We start from the raw sequence: 19,584 nt of genomic DNA, 5'->3' as shown, positions 1-19,584 counted from the left end.
ATCAGACCAGGTGTATGTTTCCGCAGCTCTATCACAATCCACCTTTCAGCATGTTTCTCTGAAGCCTGGAAATGAGGAAACCCCACCTTAACAGTCCCAGAAGGGGGATGCCTGCTAGACCACCGCTTGAGAATCCCTGCCGTCAGACGCATTCTCAGCAGCTAACAATCGAGAAACTCCCTAGCAGATTAAAACCATATTTGTCAGAAACAAGAAAACGGATGAAAAGCACTGCCAGAAGAGCATCGCATGACATACTGCTGCTTTGCCATAGGGTGAACATGCTGCCTGTAAAGTATTTTGCTTACAGGAAACAAAGACAAAAAGGTGGGTATGAGAAACAGACAGGAATTCGAGGAAAGAACGAGACACTGGTGCTCAGCTTCATAAGAAATGATCCCAGCATGGACAGTTTCCACATTCTTCTCAAATCTTCTGCAAGCTTTGTTGTAAAGAAAAGTTTGACAAGGAAATCTGAAAGGTTACTGGGATTTTGCAAGGCTGTAATGAAGAAACTGGACATGGAATTGAATCTAAGGTGGCGAGTAGAACATTAATAATAATAATAATAATAATAATAATAATAATAATAATATTTATACCCCGCCCATCCGGTTGGGTTTTCCCAGCCAATCTGGGTGGCTCCCAGCAGAATATTTAAAACACGATAAAACATCAAACATCAAAGACTTCCCTAAACAGGGCTGCCTTCAGATGTCTTCTAAAAGTCAGATAGTTGTTTCTTTCCTTGACATCTGAGGGGAGGGCATTCCACAGAGCAGGCACTACTACCGACAAGGCCCTCTGCCTTCTAACTAATAGCCACACCTTCTGAAAGGAAAATAATTCCCCAAAGCCTAGGGGGTAACAAAGGATGGCTATTGACACCACCTCTTGGTGGAGGCACGTCCAACTCCCAAGAGACTGTGATTTACTCCCAGTACAGTGGTACCTCCGGTTACGAACAGGATCCGTTCCAGTGCCCGGCCATAGCCCGAAGATTTCATAACCGGAAGACCGCTTCTGCGCACATGCACGGTGCCACAGAGCACTTCTGCACATGCGTGAGGTGTGTAGAGTGCTTCTGGTCACGCGCAAGTGGCAAACCCACTTCCAGATTTGTCGCGTTCACAACCCGAAGACTACATTACCTCAAGTAATGTAATGTAATGTAATGTAATGTAATGTGGGAGGCTTTCAGTCAAATATTAAAAATAAAATATAGCATTAAACATTAAAAACTTCCCTAAACAGGAAGTTTTGTACTGAATCAGACCACTCTGAGGCTCTCCAAGGATTGAAACTGGGACCATCTGCATGGAAGGAAATGTTCTATAAGTGAGCTACAGCCTTCCCCTAGATTAAGATGGGGCAACAGTAAGATTACTGGGTAACACACACGCACACAAACACACACACATCAAGAGCTTTCTTATTAGGAATTGTAGGTACCAACGTCCCAAAAGAGCAGAAAAGACTTTTTATGTATGCCACAATAGCTGCACAGATGCTACTAGCCCAGAGATGGTCTGAACCGGTTCCAACCGGTCTGAACCAGTTCCAACCGGTCTTGGACCAGCTTGGACCGGTTCAAACTGGCTACAACCAGTTCAAACCAGTCTGGACCGGTTCCAACCAGCTTTGACTGCTTCCAACCGGTCTGAACCAGTTCCAACCGGTCTAGACCGGTTCCAACCAGCTTGGACTAATTCAAATCTGCTTCAACCGGTTCCAACGGGTCTGAACCGGTTCCAACCGGTTTGAACCAGTTCCAACCAGTCTAGACCGGTTCCAAACAGCTTGGACCACTTTAAACCGGCTTCAACCGGTTCCAACCGGACTGAACCGGTTCCAACCAATCTGAAACAGTTCCAACCGGTCTACACTGGTTCCAGCCTTCTTGGGTCGGTCTGAACCGGTTTCATCCAGCTTGGACCGCTTCCAACTGGTCTAAACCAGTTCAAACTGGATTCAACCAGTTCCAACCGGCCTGAACCGGTTTCAACCAGCTTGGACTGGTTCCAACCAGTTTAGACCGGTTCAAACTAGATTCAACCAGTTCCAACCGGCCTAAACCCGTTTCAACCAGCGTGCACCGGTTCCAACCGGTCTGAACCAGTTCTAACTGGCTTCAACCGATTCCAACCAGTCTCAACAGGTTCCAACCGGTTTTAACCAGTTCCAAACAGTCTAGACTGGTTCCAAACATCTTGGACCACTTTAAAACGGCTTCAACTGGTTCCAACCGGTCTGAACCAGTTCCAACTGGTCTGAACCGGTTCTAACTGGCTGCAACCAGTTCCAACCGGTTTAAACTGGTTCTAACTGGATTCAACAGTTCCAACTGGTCTGAACCGGTTCTAACTGGCTTCAACCGGTTCCAACCGGTCTGAACCTGTTCAACCTGGATTCAACTGGTTCCAACCAGTCTGATCCGGTTCTAACTGGATTCAACCGGTTCCAACTGGTCTGATCCAGTTCTAACTGGCTTCAACCGGTTAAAACCGGTCTGAACCGGTTTCAATCAGTTCCAACCGGTTTGGACTGGTTCTAACTGGATTCAATCGGTTCCAACCGGTCTGAACCGGTTCTAACTGGCTTCAACCGGTTCCAACTGGTCTGAACTGGTTTCAACCAGCTTGGATTGGTTCCAACTGCTCTAGACCGGTTCAAACTAGATTCAACCGGTTCCAACTGGCCTAAACCGGTTCCAACCGGTCTGAACCGGTTCTAACTGGCTTCAACCGGTTCCAACCGGTCTGAATCAGTTCTAACTGGATTCAACCGGTTCCAACCGGTCTGAACTGGTTCCAACTGGATTCAACCGGTTCCAACCGGTCTGAACCGGTTCTAACTGGATTTAACCCGTTCCAACTGGTCTGAACCGGTTTCAATCAGCTTGGTTCCAACCGGTCTGAACTGGTTCCAACCGGTCTGAACTTGTTCTATCTGGCTTCAACCAGTTCCAACCAGTCTGAACAGGTTCCAACCAGTTTTAACCAGTTCCAAGGAGTCTAGACTGGTTCCAAAGAGTTTTGACCACTTTAAATCGGCTTCAACTAGTTCAAACCGGTCTGAACCGGTTCTAACTGGCTTCAACCAGTTCCAACCGGTTTGAACTGGTTCTAACTGGATTCAACCGGTTCCAACCGGTCTGAACTGGTTCTAACTGGCTTCAACCGGTTCCAACCGGTCTGAACCAGTTCTAACTGGATTTAACCGGTTCCAACTGGTCTGAACAGGTTTCAATCAGCTTGGTTCCAAGCGGTCTACACCGGTTCAAACTAGATTCAACCGGTTCCAACCAGCCCAAACCGGTTCCTACCGGTGTGATCCGGTTCTAACTGGCTTCAACCGGTTCCAACCGGTTTGAACTGGTTTTAACTGGATTCAATCGGTACCAACCGGTCTGAACCGGTTCTAACTGGCTTCAACCGGTTCCGACTGGTCTGAACTGGTTTCAACCAGCTTGGACTGGTTCCAACTGCTCTAGACCGGTTCAAACTAGATTCAACCGGTTCCAACTGGCCTAAACTGGTTCCAACCGGTCCGAACCGGTTCTAACTGGCTTCAACTGGTTCCAAGCGGTCAGAACCGGTTGTAACTGGCTTCAACCAGTTCCAACCGGTCTGAACCGGTTCTAACTGGATTCAACCGGTTCCAACCAGTCTGAACCGGTTCTAACTGGATTCAACCGGTTCTAACCGGTCAGAACTGGTTCTAACTGGATTCAACCGGTTCCAACCGGTCTGAACTGGTTCTAACTGGCTTCAACCGGTTCCAACCGGTCTAGACCGGTTCAAACTAGATTCAACCGGTTCCAACCAGCCTAAACCGATTCCTACCGGTGTGATCCGGTTCTAACTGGCTTCAACTGGTTCCAACCTGTCTACACCGGTTCAAACTAGATTCAACCGGTTCCAACCAGCCTAAACCGGTTCCTACCAGTGTGATCCGGTTCTAACTGGCTTCAACCGGTTCCAACCGGTTTGAACTGGTTCTAACTGGATTCAATCGGTACCAACCGGTCTGAACCGGTTCTAACTGGCTTCAACCGGTTCCAACTGGTCTGAACTTGTTTCAACCAGCTTGCACTGGTTCCAACTGGTCTAGACCGTTTCAAACTAGATTCAACCGGTTCCAACTGGCCTAAACCGGTTCCAACCGGTCTGAACCGGTTCTAACTGGCTTCAACCGGTTCCAAGCGGTCTGAACCGGTTGTAACTGGCTTCAACCGGTTCCAAGCGGTCTGAACCGGTTCTAACTGGATTCAACTGGTTCCAACCGGTTTGAACTGGTTCTAACTGGATTCAACCGGTTCCAACTGGTCCAAACTGGTTTCAACCAGCTTGGACTGGTTCCAACTGGTCTAGACCGTTTCAAACTAGATTCAACCGGTTCCAACTGGCCTAAACCGGTTCCAACCGGTCTGAACCGGTTCTAACTGGCTTCAACCTGTTCCAACCGGTCTGAACCGGTTCTAACTGGATTCAACCGGTTCCAACCGTTCTGAACTGGTTCTAACTGGATTTAACCGGTTCCAACCGGTTTGAACCAGTTCCAACCCGTCTGGACCGGTTCCAACCAGTTTAGACCGGTTCCAACCAGCTTGGACCGGTTCAAACCGGCTTCGACCGGAGGAATCCGGGTTCAACCGGTTCCATCCGGTCTAGATCGGTTCAAACAAGCTTGGACCGATTCAAACCAGCTTCAACTGAAGGAATCTGGGTTCAACCATTTCAAACCGGTCTGGACCAGTTCCAACTAGTCTAGACCAGTTCCAATCTGCTTAGACCAGTTCAAACTGGCGTGGAGAGGTTCCAATCAGCTTGGATTGGTTCAGACTGTATGGACCGGTTCCAACTAGTCTAGACCGGTTCCAACTGATTTTTGAGTGAATCGGAGAATGTCAGGTTTTTTCTGCAATTGTGACTTAGGGATTTTTTCAAAAAAAAAGTTTTTCTGCAGGTTAAGGCGTCAGGCCTGATTGTTTGACCTATGATAAAAACCCTTCTGTTTTCACCGCCAAACTTTCAGGGGAGCATTTGCAACAGTGTGGCACCATTTTTGAGTGAATTGCATAACGTCAGATTTTTTGTGAAATTCTGACCCCGCGGGTTAGGGATTTTCTTGAAAAAAGATTTTCCGCAGCTTAAGGCATCGAGGCCTAATTTCCAAGCCTAGGATAAAAAGCCTTCTGTTTTCACTGCCAACCAAAGAAGACAAAGTCCCTAGCAGAGAGGACTGGCAAACTCAGCTGTTGGACTATGCCGAGATGGCAAAACTGACTGGAAAACTCAGGAACCAAGAAGGCACAAAGTTCAAGAAAGAATAGGGGGGGGGGGGATAATTTATTTAGTAGACCACTATAAACAGATGAAAACAATCAACAATTTGCGATGTTTCTTAAGCGATTTGATATCATCCTCCTGCAGGAGACCTGGTACAGCGACCCCATTTTGTTCAATGGGTATTCTTGCCACTCCCTACTTGCTACTCCATCTGTGAGGGGAGGTAGGCCTAGTGGAGGTTTAGCTAGTCTCATCTCCACAGAGCTTGAACATTCCTTAAAAGCCCTCCCAAACTGCAATTCACTAGCCACAGCAGTCCTACTCAAAATCAAGAGAGAGGCACTGGTAGTGGTCAATGTCTACCTGCCCCCCTGCCAAAAAAAAATCTATAGTGAAAGCTAACTGGGCAGAGTTAGAGGCATTCTTAGAGTCCATAGAAACTTCCTACCCTTCTACACCGATCATAATCGGGGGGGATTTCAACGCCCGTATGGGAACTGATGATGACAACCTTTACAGCCAATATAATCAGATGCAGGACCCTGAAAGCCCAACCGAAGAATGCGTCTCACGACTTTCCAAAGATAATAAATGTAATTTCTCGGGGCTATGCCTAGCCCAGGTCGCAAAAAGAAGGGAGCTGATGATATTAAACGGTAGTAGGGAAGAGGACCACCCAGGGGAGTATACCCATCTTTCAAAGATGGGAGGAAGTGTGATAGACTATATTCTGATATCAAGATTCGCCTATAATTCTGTATCGACGTTTCAAGTGGGACATAACACCGAAAGCGACCACCTCCCACTAACTTTAGCGCTCAATGGCCCATCGTTTAACAAACCCACGGCTAACCTTTACTACACCCCCATCGTTAACCTGGGATCATTGGCCCCCAGAAGCATTAAATGGTCCCCCATGCTTAATACAGAGTTAACTCACCTCCTCCATTCGGAAGACGTGAAGACCATCTACTCAGCCATTGTATTAGCCAATACCGGGGCAAAGGCCATGGACTCGTTCAACGAGCTATTAGCAAGACTAAAGACCTTCCTAACAACTGAGATACTTAACTCTGTTACAAAGCGGGCAAAGGATCAAGAGAGTTGGTTTGATTCGGAGTGTAGACAAGCAAGGAAACGTCTGAGATCAACCTATCGGAATTACAGAAACACCGGAGCACCCTCGCTATTTACGGCCTACATCTACTTAAGACGAAATTACAAACAGCTATTAAAGGTAAAAAAACAAAAAGCCGAGAGAATGGCCTGGTGTAGACTAGTGAAGGCCTCGAATGACAAAGACTCAACCTCCTTCTGGCGTACCATTAGGGGGATCCTGGGCCAAGAACAGATTGGTCCCACATGCACTGTAGAACCCCAGGAGTGGATGAAATATTTCCAAACCCTCTTCTATGATGACAAAGCTCAGCACAACGATCCAAGTGCCTACTCTGAGAATTTACCATATTGGCCTCCTGTCTCCATAGAGGAGGTGGGGAAACTAATTGCCCAACTGAAAAACAACAAAGCCCCGGGCATAGACTACATTCCAGCAGAGCTCCTGAAGAACAATACCAGTTGGTGGGCTCCCATAATGGCGTCAATATTTACATACATTGATTCAACAGGCATAATCCCTGGTTGCTGGACAGAGGCAGTAATCATCCCAATCTATAAAAAGGGTCCTATGGCAGATCCAGCGAGCTACAGACCCATCAGCCTCCTCCCCATTCCCAGCAAATTGTACGCCAAACACCTCCACATTAAACTAATCGACTGGATGGAAACTGAGGCAGTTCTGGCAGAGGAGCAAGCCGGCTTCAGACAGGGCAGAACAACAATAGACCATTGCTTCGTACTAGCACATCTCATTGACAAATATGTCAACAAAACACGTGGGATTCTATACGCAGCATTTATTGACCTAAAGGCGGCCTTTGACTCGATTTCACGAATCAAACTCTGGGCGAAACTCAATGCTACCAACATTGACAAAAGATTACTATTCCTGATAAAAAGCCTATATAAAGACTCCAAGTTATATGTAAGAGCCTCAGTAAATGGGCAACTAATTGGCCCTGTACCAGCCACCAAAGGAGTCAAGCAGGGTTGCATTCTAGCCCCAGCCTTATTTAACTTATATATCAATGACATGGTCAAACACCTAACATCCCCAGAGTTCCATGCCCCCAAACTGGCCGAAAAATCAATTTCAGTGCTCCTCTATGCGGACGATGCGGTTCTCTTATCACGAACTAAAGTAGGCCTCAAAAGGCTACTAAGAGAATTCTCAGCTTACTGCAGGAGAGATCAATTGGTAGTTAATCACCAAAAAACTAAAGTCATGGTCTTCGCTAGGAGACACAGACATCACAGATGGGAGATGGACAATCAGCCAATAGAACAGGTCAAAATTTTCAAATACCTCGGAGTAGTTTTCCAGTCAACAGGGGCCTGGGAGGCCCACCATAAATATGCTAGGGAAAAAGCATCTCAGAGCGTTAAAATACTGTCTCGCTTTTACTTTACGAAGGGGGGCAGATATATCCCAGCAGCTTTGGATGTCTTTCAAGCAAAACCCTTGGCACAACTACTCTACGGGGCCCAAATCTGGACAGGAAATCATTGCCGCACACTCGAAACGGTCCAGTCTAAATTCCTAAGACAGATTCTAGCCGTTCCATCATGCGTACCAAATGCGGCCCTACGGCTGGAGACCGGCCTCCTCTCCGTCGAGACCCGGACCTGGATAAGAACATTCAACTATTGGCTTCGTTTAAATTTAAACCCATCCGGACTATTACCTCTAGTAGCACGAGACGCTCATAGAAGTCGGTGGTCCAAAGCAGTGCATCAAAAACTACTTACATGTGGCCTACAAGCACAGCATCTCCTGAAAGTGGGTCTCCCCAAGGCAAAAACCATTATCGAACAGCGCTTGAAGGATATTGAGCAGCAGAATAATCTGGCCTATATTAAGAAATTTAGTGCCTGGTACGCTTATCTGCCCCCCTCCCATTTTGATTTTCGGGCACCTTATTTGTCTACCTTAACCATTCCAAAACTTAGGCGGGCCTTTACACTGGCCAGACTAAATATGTTACCGTCAGCTGTTCTCGAAGGTAGATATCAAAAAATCCCATTTGAGAACCGGCTCTGCCCCTGTGGAGCTGGCTACGTAGAGACGGCGTCACACGTTCTCTTGTCTTGCTCCCTATATAAAGATCTCAGGGACGAGACCATCACGCCGCTCCTATCGGCCATCCCCGGCCGCTCTTGCGAAGCCAAATTGTGCTCACTTCTAGCCGATCAGAACAGCTTGACAACAGAGAAGGTTGCCAATTTTATCGAGAGAGCAATGAGATTGAGAGCTGGTATCTGAATGATATCAGCGTGGTCACCCGGATTCCTCGCCTGGGTTTTTATGATTATTATCATTATGTTTTATTACTATTATTTTATTACTATTATTTTATTACTGCCAAGTTTTAAGTACTGAGATTATTAATTTACCTAGGGTTTTAATAGGTCACAAGATTTTAATTATATTTGTAATGTACTTCTGTTGGTGTTTGTCCTTTGATGCTATGGCCTGTTGGCTATGCAAATAAAGTTTTATTCATTCTTCTTCAGATGAAAACATTAGCAGGATTTTAATAACACTTGTGATGTAACAATCACTATGGACAATATGGAGAGATACAAAATATGGCTCATGAAATAATATGCAGTTGAAAACATTAACAATAAGACCCTTGGAGGGGATGGTGTGAAGTCTGGAGATTCAGAGAAATCCCTAAATATGGATATGTACTTGGTATTATTATGACTTTATGCTTATAAAATCAAATAAAAATTATTATTTTAAAAAAAACGATTACTGGGTTAATAATATCCTTATATCATCAAGATTACAAGGGAATATGCAATAAGGATAACCCCTTTCTAAACAAACATAATGGGTACAGTATATTCTAAATCTAAATATTATATTTTGTTGTATGAGCCTCAATTTAAGGTCCAGAGATGGGTGAGGTTGCTGGGATGGAGGTGTCTTGCTTTTGTTGCACATTCGTTTAAAAGTACCTCTTTAGGTTGCAGCAATGCAGAGTGACATTGGGGAAGAATTTCAGAACGCCTAATAAATCGGGATGATATGTGAATGCTCTGTTATTGATCCACCGCTAATGCACTTTTATTGTGTCAATGACATGTTGTAGTATACACCTGCAAAAAAGAGGGGAGGGAATAAAGACTGGACAGGCCTTTTGCCTCCATCACAAACTCAGCTTTTGTTCTGCACTCTAGGGATAATAACTCTGTATCACTCTGCAGGGCTAATGTAAAGATTATTGGGATAATGTAGGCAAGGACCTCAATATTATCCATCTATTTTGTTAAATCACATCCCTCTCCCCTTTTATATTAGTGGTCTAAGAGCACCTGTCTGTAATAATAATTGGTGCTGCTTTTAGGTTCTGCTCTTGAATTTAAAAGGTTGGAGAGTGTGAAAAATTTCCACGTTCCCTTTTAAATCTCCAAGAAAGAAAATGTGCTTCCAGATGGGGACTTAGTATTGCAATCATTGAGATACAAGGAACTGGTAATTGGCAAGAGGTTGTGTGTGTGTTTTTTAACTTACAGGGAGGGGTAAATCCATATTAAAAGGTGGGGAGGGGGAATACAGGCTAACATCATGTGGATGCTGGGGGGGGGGGGACAGGCATGCATGGATAGCATGCATCTGACAATAAATATCATTTCTTTTTATATTTGTTCCTGCTCTCCTGTGCCCATTCACAAATACGCTGCTGCTTCTTTGCCTCCCTTTCTTCCTTTTTTTGATGACACTAATTAAGTCATGACTTCAGAAGGAATAAAGAAAGAGGAAGGAGCAAAAGAGCACTGGCAGAATCTCTCACATTTCTGCTGCCACCCTGGCATCCAGCGGTAAAGGAAGCTGAACAGTCTTGGCCTCTGCATACAATTTGCAGATGGTAACATTAAGATCTGTTTGTTCTCAAGCTGCACGTCAAGCAGGTAATGTGTCTGAGAAATTCTGTTCAGCGTTGCTCAAAAGAAAGAGGGGAAAGGGGCTGTGAATTTATTCTGTCAGCTCTGTTTGTGTATGTTTTCTGGTGCTAAGCTCCTAAGGCGTGAAAGAGAATTTCAAAGAGCAATTCCTGGGTAGTGGTGCTTAGGGAACAACACTGATGTGCAGATGTTTTGCTTAGGCCTGTATCCCATCAACTCACAAGGCTAACCAGGGTAGGGGCCAAGTAGCCACAGAAGATGCAGGCAATACTTTCTGTTCTGATCCTGGTTCCAGTTCAGGTGAACCTAGAATGAATTGATTGGGTTTATCAATCCCATATTTGCATTCCACTTGAATTCTTCAAGGCTCACAGCTAGCAAGTGTAGAGGTTCCTTATAGCCACACAATTCTATGATGGTGAGCACTGAAGCTTCAGTTCTGATTGCAAAAATCTGGAGAAGCATAAGGTGGCTGATAGATCCATACCGTCGACATTTCAGGAGGGCAAATCAGGACTCCACTATCACCATCCTGCTGCCCCCCCCCATCTGCTGGCTTGCTGACACCACCTGTCCACGCATCTGCTAACTGCTGCCATCTGGCTTCCAGAAGTACACCACTGAGGCCCTCCTTGTGTGGGTGTGACAATGGGCAACAGAAGACTGACCAGCAGATTCTGGGCAGCTAGAGAAGGTGCAAAGCCAATAGAGTGCAGAAGCAAGAGATGCATCTCTTTTGGTCCCCGTTGGCTGAAATCCCAGGACATCCCAGGATGGGATCAGGAGCCAGGGTGGTTCCTGTAATTCTGGGATGTCCCAGTTAAAACAGGACACTTGTGCGGTATGTTGATCATGAAGGAAATTCATTGGACATAATACATTGGGAATGTTTCCTGTACATATTCCTCATTGGAGATGATCGTGATGATGATAAATAGCAGACTTTTAATAGTAATAATAGAAAATTTATATGTTAAGTATCCTTTGTGACTTGACCTTCATCTTTCCTTTGTTATTAAGTCTGTGCCTGCTCTATTGTTCATATTTATGAAGTCAGAATCCTGTTTCTCAGCAATGATTATTATGATTATTCTTCTATTCTTTTACTTCAAACTCATTTTTTAAAAAAAGCACTGGGAACTGTAGACTTAAACTTGTCTGCGTATAGTGTTTTGTACTTTGACTAGCACACTGTTATTCTGAACGCTCCATTGTCCTGTTCAGTGTTTGCTCGAGTATGCATGTACTTTCCAACCATAAAAGTGACACATTGCTCAAACTTGCCAGGGAATTAATTCGAACCCGAGTCACCTTGGTGCCAGACCAGTGTTTTCATTTGCTTGCTTACAAATATGGTATCTGCAGTTGCTAAGCTGCTGAATGAGCATCATCCAGCCATGGGTGGCTGATATACTATGATGTCACAATGAGCCTTGGCAGATAGAGATGTCACTGAGGTGCTGAGTAGTTTAGGTGAGTAGTCTAGGATTAGAGAGAAGAGGAGCTGTATCTTAGAAGATGAAGATCCCAGATTCCCAGATTTATTTTCTGTCTTCTTCAGGTAAGACTGAGGTGGTGTCGGTCAGATTGGTCCGAAGCTCAGTGGACATCCTCATTGTAGTAATCTACAGAAGACGACTGGTCTCGCTGGATGTGGTGAGTTCTCCTTTCGGTATGTGGGCTGTGGGCCACCTCATGAGTGTTATCCTTCTCAAAGACCATGGCCATAGTCATTGCTTCCATCATCGTGATATCATCTTGCACGTTACTGATTAACCTTTCAAGAAGTCGTTCCTCGATGTCAGTGAATCGGCAGTACATCGCAATCACCTGGAGTGCTGTGATGTATTCACTCATTGACTCTTGTGTTCTCTGTGTGCAATGTCGTAGAGGCGGTGGTTCTTAGTTGGCTGAGGCACAAGGTGTCTTGTCAAAGCCTGTGTCAGCTCATCGAAAGTGCATGCCTCTATGTCCCTGGGTGCCATCAGACCTTCTAGTAGAGTGATGGTGGAACTTCCCAGCACTGTCAGTAGCACATCCATGATTTCCTTTATGGTCAGCCTTTCACTATTGTTACCGACCACAAGCCACTCCTGGGACTTTCTGTGCCCGACTGCCAGACACCCCATATGCTTTCGCCATGAGTATTGCACTGGTCCATTTTTCTGGCCGGTGACCAATACTCGCTACAGCACCGACCCAGGAAAGCCATGGGTCACGCAGCTGCACTCAGCCACTAGCCGCTGTCGGCCCTAACCCTGCTCCTGTCCACCAGATCCTGCGGCTGGAAGACTTACTGGACCAGCCCTTGCATGTGAAGGACAATGCCGCCACAACCGCGAAGGATAGGCTATTGTCCCGCGTCTCGGACTGGGTGGGGAGGGGTGGCCCGGGAAGCCGGGTCCAGAAATTTCATGCTACACAGCCTGCAAGGATGAGCTGTCTACTCACCGAGGATGCCAGTTATGGGGTAGCCACGGTATAGTCCCCCCCCCAGAAGAAAAAAAAGTATTAGAAGGGCTGCACGTGTCTCACCCGGGATCGTCTGGATGAAGGCATTGGCCTGTTGCTATGTGTGGTGACCAGGCATAGATGTGGAGATAGAGGGCTGGGTGAAACGTGAGCCCTGCCAGATCTCCCGGCTGGATCCACCCAAGGCACCAGTACAGTCCTGGGAGTCCACACAGTCCCAATGGTCCCGGGTGCATGTGGATTTCATGGGGCCTTTTCGGGGCCAACACTTCCTAATAGTGGTTGACTTTCAGTCCAAGTGGCTCGAGGTGGTGCCGACCTTAACTGTGTCCGCTAGAGCGACTATAAACACGCTCAGGAAGCTATTCGCGACACACGGCTTGCCAGACACACTGGTGAGTGATAATGGGACCGCTTTTACTTCGGCGGAATTCAAAGAATTTGTAACCAAGAATGGAATCCACCACATTCGTTCCGCTCCTTTTCACCCGGCCACTAACGGCCAAGCTGGATGCATGGTCCATACTACCAAAGATGCGCTTAGGCGCATAGTGCATGGAGACTGGACTCTCCGGCTAGCGGAGTTCTTATTGCCCCAACACATCACCCCAAGCACAGTGACCGGCCAGAGCCCGGCTTAGTTACTTATGGGAAGGAGGCTCACTACCCTCCTTGATCGTATGCACCCCGACTGGGCTCTTGAGCAACGGCCATCCACTGTGGTGCGGGGGGCTCCAAGAGGGTTCTCCCCTGGGGACACTTGTATGTCCGAAACTATGGGCCCAGACAGGGTTGGGTCCCAGGTATCATTGCTCACTGTATAGCTCTGGCTTCCTACAAGGTAGGTTTGGAGGGGGGACTGGTTTGGAAGAGACACATCGACCAGATCAGAGCCAGGACACCTCCGAACACGGAACTCCAATTGGAACCAGAGGACAGAGAAATGGATATTTCAGGAGATTCTGTGCCCAGGCCAGGGTGGGAACCAGATGGGTTGCCAGTGATTGAGTTACCCCAGCAGGGCGACTTCAGGCTGGAATCCTCAGTGGCTCCATCGGCAGTGACCCCTTCGGAGCCGGCCTCGCTGACTGCCCCACTCAGATCACGGGTACCGGAGGAACCTCCTGGGTCACCCACTCGGGCACAGTGGGAGAGGAAAAGGCCAGCACACCTTGATGACTATGTTTGTTCCTTTTGTTAGGAAGTTGGGGGGAGGAGTGTTATGTATTGGGTTTAACACTTTTTATGTTACAAGGCGCATTCTAACCAACTGTATAAGCGTTGGAAGACGAATGTTCTAATGGCAAGTAAGCGCATGCACTGTCAACTGTCAACTGTCAACAGTCAGTTCATGTTAGGGCTTTTATTTTGTAGTCCTGTGAGTTCGGGTTTTGTCTTCCTATGAGTGAGCCATTGTCACTGACAATGTTGAATAAACGTAGTTGAGAAACTTATACTGCCTTGGGCTTCTGACTTTTCCCGAACATTTAACATTTGCCATCACCCTGGCCTTCGCCCTAGCCTGGGCATTTGCCTTTGCCTTTGCCTTTGCCATGGCCTGGGCCTTTGGCTTTGGCTTTGGCATGGTTCAGGCCTTCGCCTTGGCCCTGGCTTGGCCCTTTGCCTTTCGGCCTGGCCTTTGCTTTTGCCTTTGCCCTGGCCTTTCAGTTAGAGCTGAGGTTGAAAGGATTCATGATGTTACTTGAACAGGGTTTAATTCATCCTTGCCAGGGTGTTTTATATGATAAACAAACTTGAAGTTAGTATGACTGCAAATCCATATTCCATTTTTATGCATCTTGGGAGAAATGTGTTCTCAAGATCTCCTTGTTTCAGTTCTGTATTTTATTTTCTCTTTAGGGAGATCCCAACCAATTATAGATAGGGTTTTACATGTCTTCTAATTACGACAGAATAGAATTGGGGAAAGCCTACAAGGGAAACAGACCAAATGAGGAACAGAATGCTATCCGTGGATGTAAAGGCTTTCGTGGAATTAGCAATGGCTGCCAGAATACCGGATTAACATTCCCATCTGAAAATGCGCTTCACAATAAAACAACTAGCTGAAACTAATTGGGCACATTATATAGTGTCTGCATTGTGACAACAGGCTCCCTGAATATCTGCCTTCAACATTTTGCTTGTGGTATTATTTCCTGCATGCAAATTTAAGTTTGCAAATGATTCCAGTTTGAAGGCCTCTCTTCAAAAGCCTCACACTTCTTCCTGAGCCCATTGCAACAATGCATTATGTTAATTACCTATATGTGATTGTCTGGGTCCTGAGGCAAATTAATATCTTCAGAGTATACTGTACATTTGTGCAGATTGCTGGGTGTTTATCTTTTTAGCTCATTATAGGGAGCGCTTATTTTGGAATCGTATAGCACTAGGAAACCAATTGACTCTGAGATCAGTTCTTGCTGTTAACTAACAGCTTTATTTCCATTTCACTCGCTTATATCTACCCACTCAAAAAATGACTGTTTGCTGTTTTTATCCAGACAGTGAAGAATTAGGCCATTAATTTTTACTGCTCCTAATGCCAGTGGTGCATGTCATGATGTTTGCCCAATTATAAGACTGAAGTTTTGTACCTCTGTTGGGCACCATTTTAAAGTTATTTTTGATTCACATATAGGAAACACCCATTTCCGGGGTTTAGCCATCTCTTTGGTCATTCTAGCAGGACCCAAAAATAAAACCCAAAGCAACCAAAGGCTGAGACTACACTCTGTAGGACAACATAATTTGAAAGTTGGCTGGAGGGGGGAATCCCCTGAGTGGTAGTCAAGTAAATTTTATTCAGAGTAGATAGACCCAGTGAGATTAATGGATCAAACTTAGTCATGCTCATTTGTTTCAGTGGCTCAACTCTTGGAAAAACTTAGCCGAATGCCACAAATTATGCCAGACTTCCTCACCAGTTACCCTTCAGATATTTTGGACTCCAATTCCCATCTGCCCTGGTCATCAGGGTGTCAGTTTCCATTTCTTGGTGCAGAAAGCATTGATCTGATGTGTAGAGATCTTTCCTATTCTAATTAATTCAAGAGGGTTCTGGAAGCTTCTCTGTGTGAAAGAAACAAGCAGAAGGTTCATGATGTTTGGGTTATTCCTTTAGAGAAGCTGAGGACAGCTGGCTTAAACTGGTTCTGTTATCTCATCTTCAAGGTCATGCTGACTATAATAATAGGCCAGGAACAGCCTCAGTTTCACTTTCTCTTTCTATCTCTCTTCCTTCTGGTGTGGTATAGTGTTAAGGGTTGGTCTTATTATAAGTTATTGTAGGTTTAAGTTAAGTCTGCTGCAACTGGATTTCTTATGGACAGTGCCAATCCTGAATATATTGGATTTGTGACCATTATGCTCACTTGCCTTCAGGAGCAGTAAAGCTCTGCTGGGTGAAATATTAATTGCTTCTGGTTTATTTTTGGGAATCCTGCAACGTGTTTTTACAATGCTAACTTTACATTGGAGTTCTGCTCTAGATCAATACTGAATAGAATTCCATGACACAGGGGCCATGGTCATGGCTTATGGGAGTTGTAGTCCATCACATCCAGAGAGCATCAGGTCAAAGAACGTTGTCCTATGCCATGAAACTGAGCCCCAGGCACAAGGGGACAGGATTAGCTCCCATCTCACCAACACCCATGAGTAAACTATTCACTGTCAATGGCTGCCAGAGACAGTGATATGAGGAAAATGTAAGGGCAGCAAAAAATGCCCTGATTTGATACTGCATGGTCAAGGTTGCATTAGGAGCAAGGCCCATGGTGGGGTGCAATGTGTTCAGATTTACAGAATTTGCCACCCTAAGAAGCCCCACAAATTTATGGGACATATCTGAATCATAATAACAAACCTCCCATTCTTGTTTTTGTAAAAGCCAAAATGGAAGAAAATGGGGGAAAGACTGACTCTTTATTATTTATAAATTGAAAATCATATTTTAAATATTTTTATTATTATTTTAGCCCTTGTTCATTGCTGCCCTGGGCTCCTTTGGGAGGAATTATAAATTTAATAATAAAAATAAAAATGAATGAATGTTTACCTCAGCTTTTACATCGACAAAATGCCCCAGGCAGCTTACAAAAGAGCAACACATTCACAAGAGCAATAATCAAAAGGCTGCTGCCAGGAGTGGATTGGAGCACTAAAATCAAATTTTAGCAAACAGTACAATCACATTCCTTCTATGCATAGATACAATAGAAATTAAGGGCCCCAGATGTTGTCTTTAGAATCCGGATGGTGCAGTTATTGACTTCATTTTGGGCCAAGTTGGTGTTTTTGTTTCCTTGCAATCATCCCCTCCCCCAACCCACACCAACCATGTTCTTAGAGTAGATTAAATTTTGAGTCTGTTAACCTTGATCCTTAACTTTTCAGTAACTTTAGAGTCAAAATAAAACTTCTGAGTTATGAGCTAAACATCGCTGCAGTGCCTTCCCTACAGTGGTTGGAATTAATAGTGTCTGAAATTTCTGAGGGCATGCAATACATCTCTGGAATGGACCTTCTTTTTAAACAGCCATAAAGCTTTTGATACCTCAAGGATCATGCTATGTAATTACAGGAGTTACTTTTTATATATCAGTGGCAGATATCCTTCATTTTACTGAGTTTCTAAGGGACAATAACGGCCATTTCTGCCCCCTCATCTGCAGTGTTTGGATGCCCAATCTGTTTCTTTCTGTTGCAGCATATGGTATAAGCACATTCACCAGAGTCATTTTGATGATTTAGGATATGCATCACTTGTCTCCCATTCGTATAATGTACTTTACCCCGCCATTGCCCTTTGCTTATGGGTTAGAGTCCCAGCTTCTGTGGAAGTGAGGGTTGAGCAAGGACATTGTTGAAGTTGAAGTCTTTTATTCGGCAATTCCACTTTGCACCCGTTTTCACCTTCATCCCCATGTCCGTGCCTCTCTCTTCCTCTTGTGCAACCTCCCTTGTATACAAACCACCTCCAAGGTACCTCCAGCATCTTTCTCCTCCCACTCAATGCAACTACTAACCACCCTAAGCATAGCCTGAAGGAGCGTCTCCACCGCCATTGTTCAGCCCATACCCTGAAGTCCAGCTCTGAGGGCCTTCTGGCAGTTCCTTCACTGTGTGAAGTAAAGCTACAGGGAACTAGGCAGAGGGCCTTCTCAGAAGTGGCATTCCCTGTGGAATGCCCTCCTGTCAGATGTCAAGGAAATAAACAACTCTCTGACTTTTAGAAAACATCTGAAGGCAGACCTGTTTAGGGAAGTTTTTAATGTGTGATGTTTCATCGTGTTTTGAATATTCTGTTGGGAGCTGCAAAAAGTGGCTGCAGAAACCCAGCCAGATGGGCGGGGTATTATGATGATGATGATGATGATGATGATGATGATAAGAATAATTCAACTGGGAATGTATAACTTCACAAAAGTTATCCAGTCCTATGCAGTCCAAAAGTTATCCAGTCCTATCAGGTGTGGCCCTGATTTCAGTGAGTACTCATGGTGCTACATCTCCCAGGTCCTTCTCAAGAACCTCCATGACGCTGCCTCATACTGAGCCAGACCTTTCCTTAGTATTGTCTACACTGATGACAGTGTCCAAACCCTCCAAGTGTCCCTATTTTCCATGGATGATCCCGGATTTACAGAAGCCACCCAGCTTTTCCTTAGGACGTCCGTATTTTCATTGGAGAACTGTTGGCGGGTATGGTAGGGCTGCCATATGTCCTGAATTTCCTGGACATATGGCAGTTGGAAACAGTGTCCAGGCAGAAATCACTGACTGAAATGTCTGGGAAGTCTAGATTTTCCTGAAGAATAACTCAAAACTTCATGCTTGTTTGTGTTTTTGAAGTTTTGCCCAAAAAAGCTCAACAACTTTTGTGTCCGGATTTTCCACTTTTTGAAATATGGCAACAAATTTTCACTCTTTGAAATAGGATATGCCTATTTTCATCAGAGAACTGTTGGAGGGGACATCTCTATTTTCATCGGATAAATGTTGGTGGGTGAGGTGTCTTAACTTAGAGGTGTTTCTTAGCCTTACCTGAAGATGACAGAAAATGAATCTGGGAATCTGGGATCTTCATCTTCTGAGATACAGCCCCTCTTCTCTCTAATCCTAGACTACTCACCTAGACTACTCAGCACCTCTGTGGCATCTCTATCTGCCCAGGCTTATTATGACATCATAGTATATCAGCCACCCATGGCTGGATGATGCTCATTCAGCAGCTTAGCAACTGCAGATACCATATTTGTAAGCAAGCAAATGAAAACACTGGTCTGGCACCAAGGTGACTCGGGTTCAAATTAACAAGTTTGAGAGATGATCTACTTTCATGGTTGGAAAGTATGTGCATACTCGAGCGAACACTGAACAGGACAACGGAGCGTTCAGAATAACAGTGTGCTAGTCAAAGTACAAAACACTATACACAGAGAGGTCTAAGTCTACATTTCCCAGTGCTTTTTTAAAAAAAGGAGCTTGAAGTAAAAGAATAGAAGAAGAAGAAGAAGAAGAAGAAGAAGAAGAAGAAGAAGAAGAAGAAGAAGAAGAAGAATTGTTGAGAAACAGGATTCTGACTTCATAAATGTGAACAATAGAGCAGGCACAGGCTTAATAACAAAGAAAAGATGCAGGTCAAGTCACAAAGGATACTAAACATATAAATTTTCTATTATTATTAAAAGTCTGCTATTTATCATCACGATCATCTAATGAGAACTATGTACAGGAAACATTCCCAATGTATTATGTCCAATGAATTTCCTTCATGATC

The 19,584-nt window shown here is 45.0% G+C and overlaps 1 long non-coding RNA gene across 1 annotated transcript in view; it reads right to left on the bottom strand.

Annotated features, from left to right (window-relative positions):
* Positions 1 to 19,083, bottom strand: part of LOC310671728 — an 84,409-nt gene extending 65,326 nt beyond the window's left edge. Inside the window, exon 1 of the long non-coding RNA XR_014508118.1 lies at positions 18,849 to 19,083. This is a non-coding gene — a long non-coding RNA (uncharacterized lncRNA). The remainder of the gene's footprint in view (positions 1 to 18,848) is intronic.
* Between the last annotated feature and the right edge of the window lie 501 nt (positions 19,084 to 19,584).

This window comes from Podarcis tiliguerta (assembly GCF_965153285.1).
Source record: "Podarcis tiliguerta genome assembly, chromosome: 2".
In the NCBI taxonomy this organism is placed as follows: Eukaryota; Metazoa; Chordata; class Lepidosauria; order Squamata; family Lacertidae; genus Podarcis; species Podarcis tiliguerta.
This window is presented reverse-complemented; position numbering and strand designations above follow the sequence as displayed.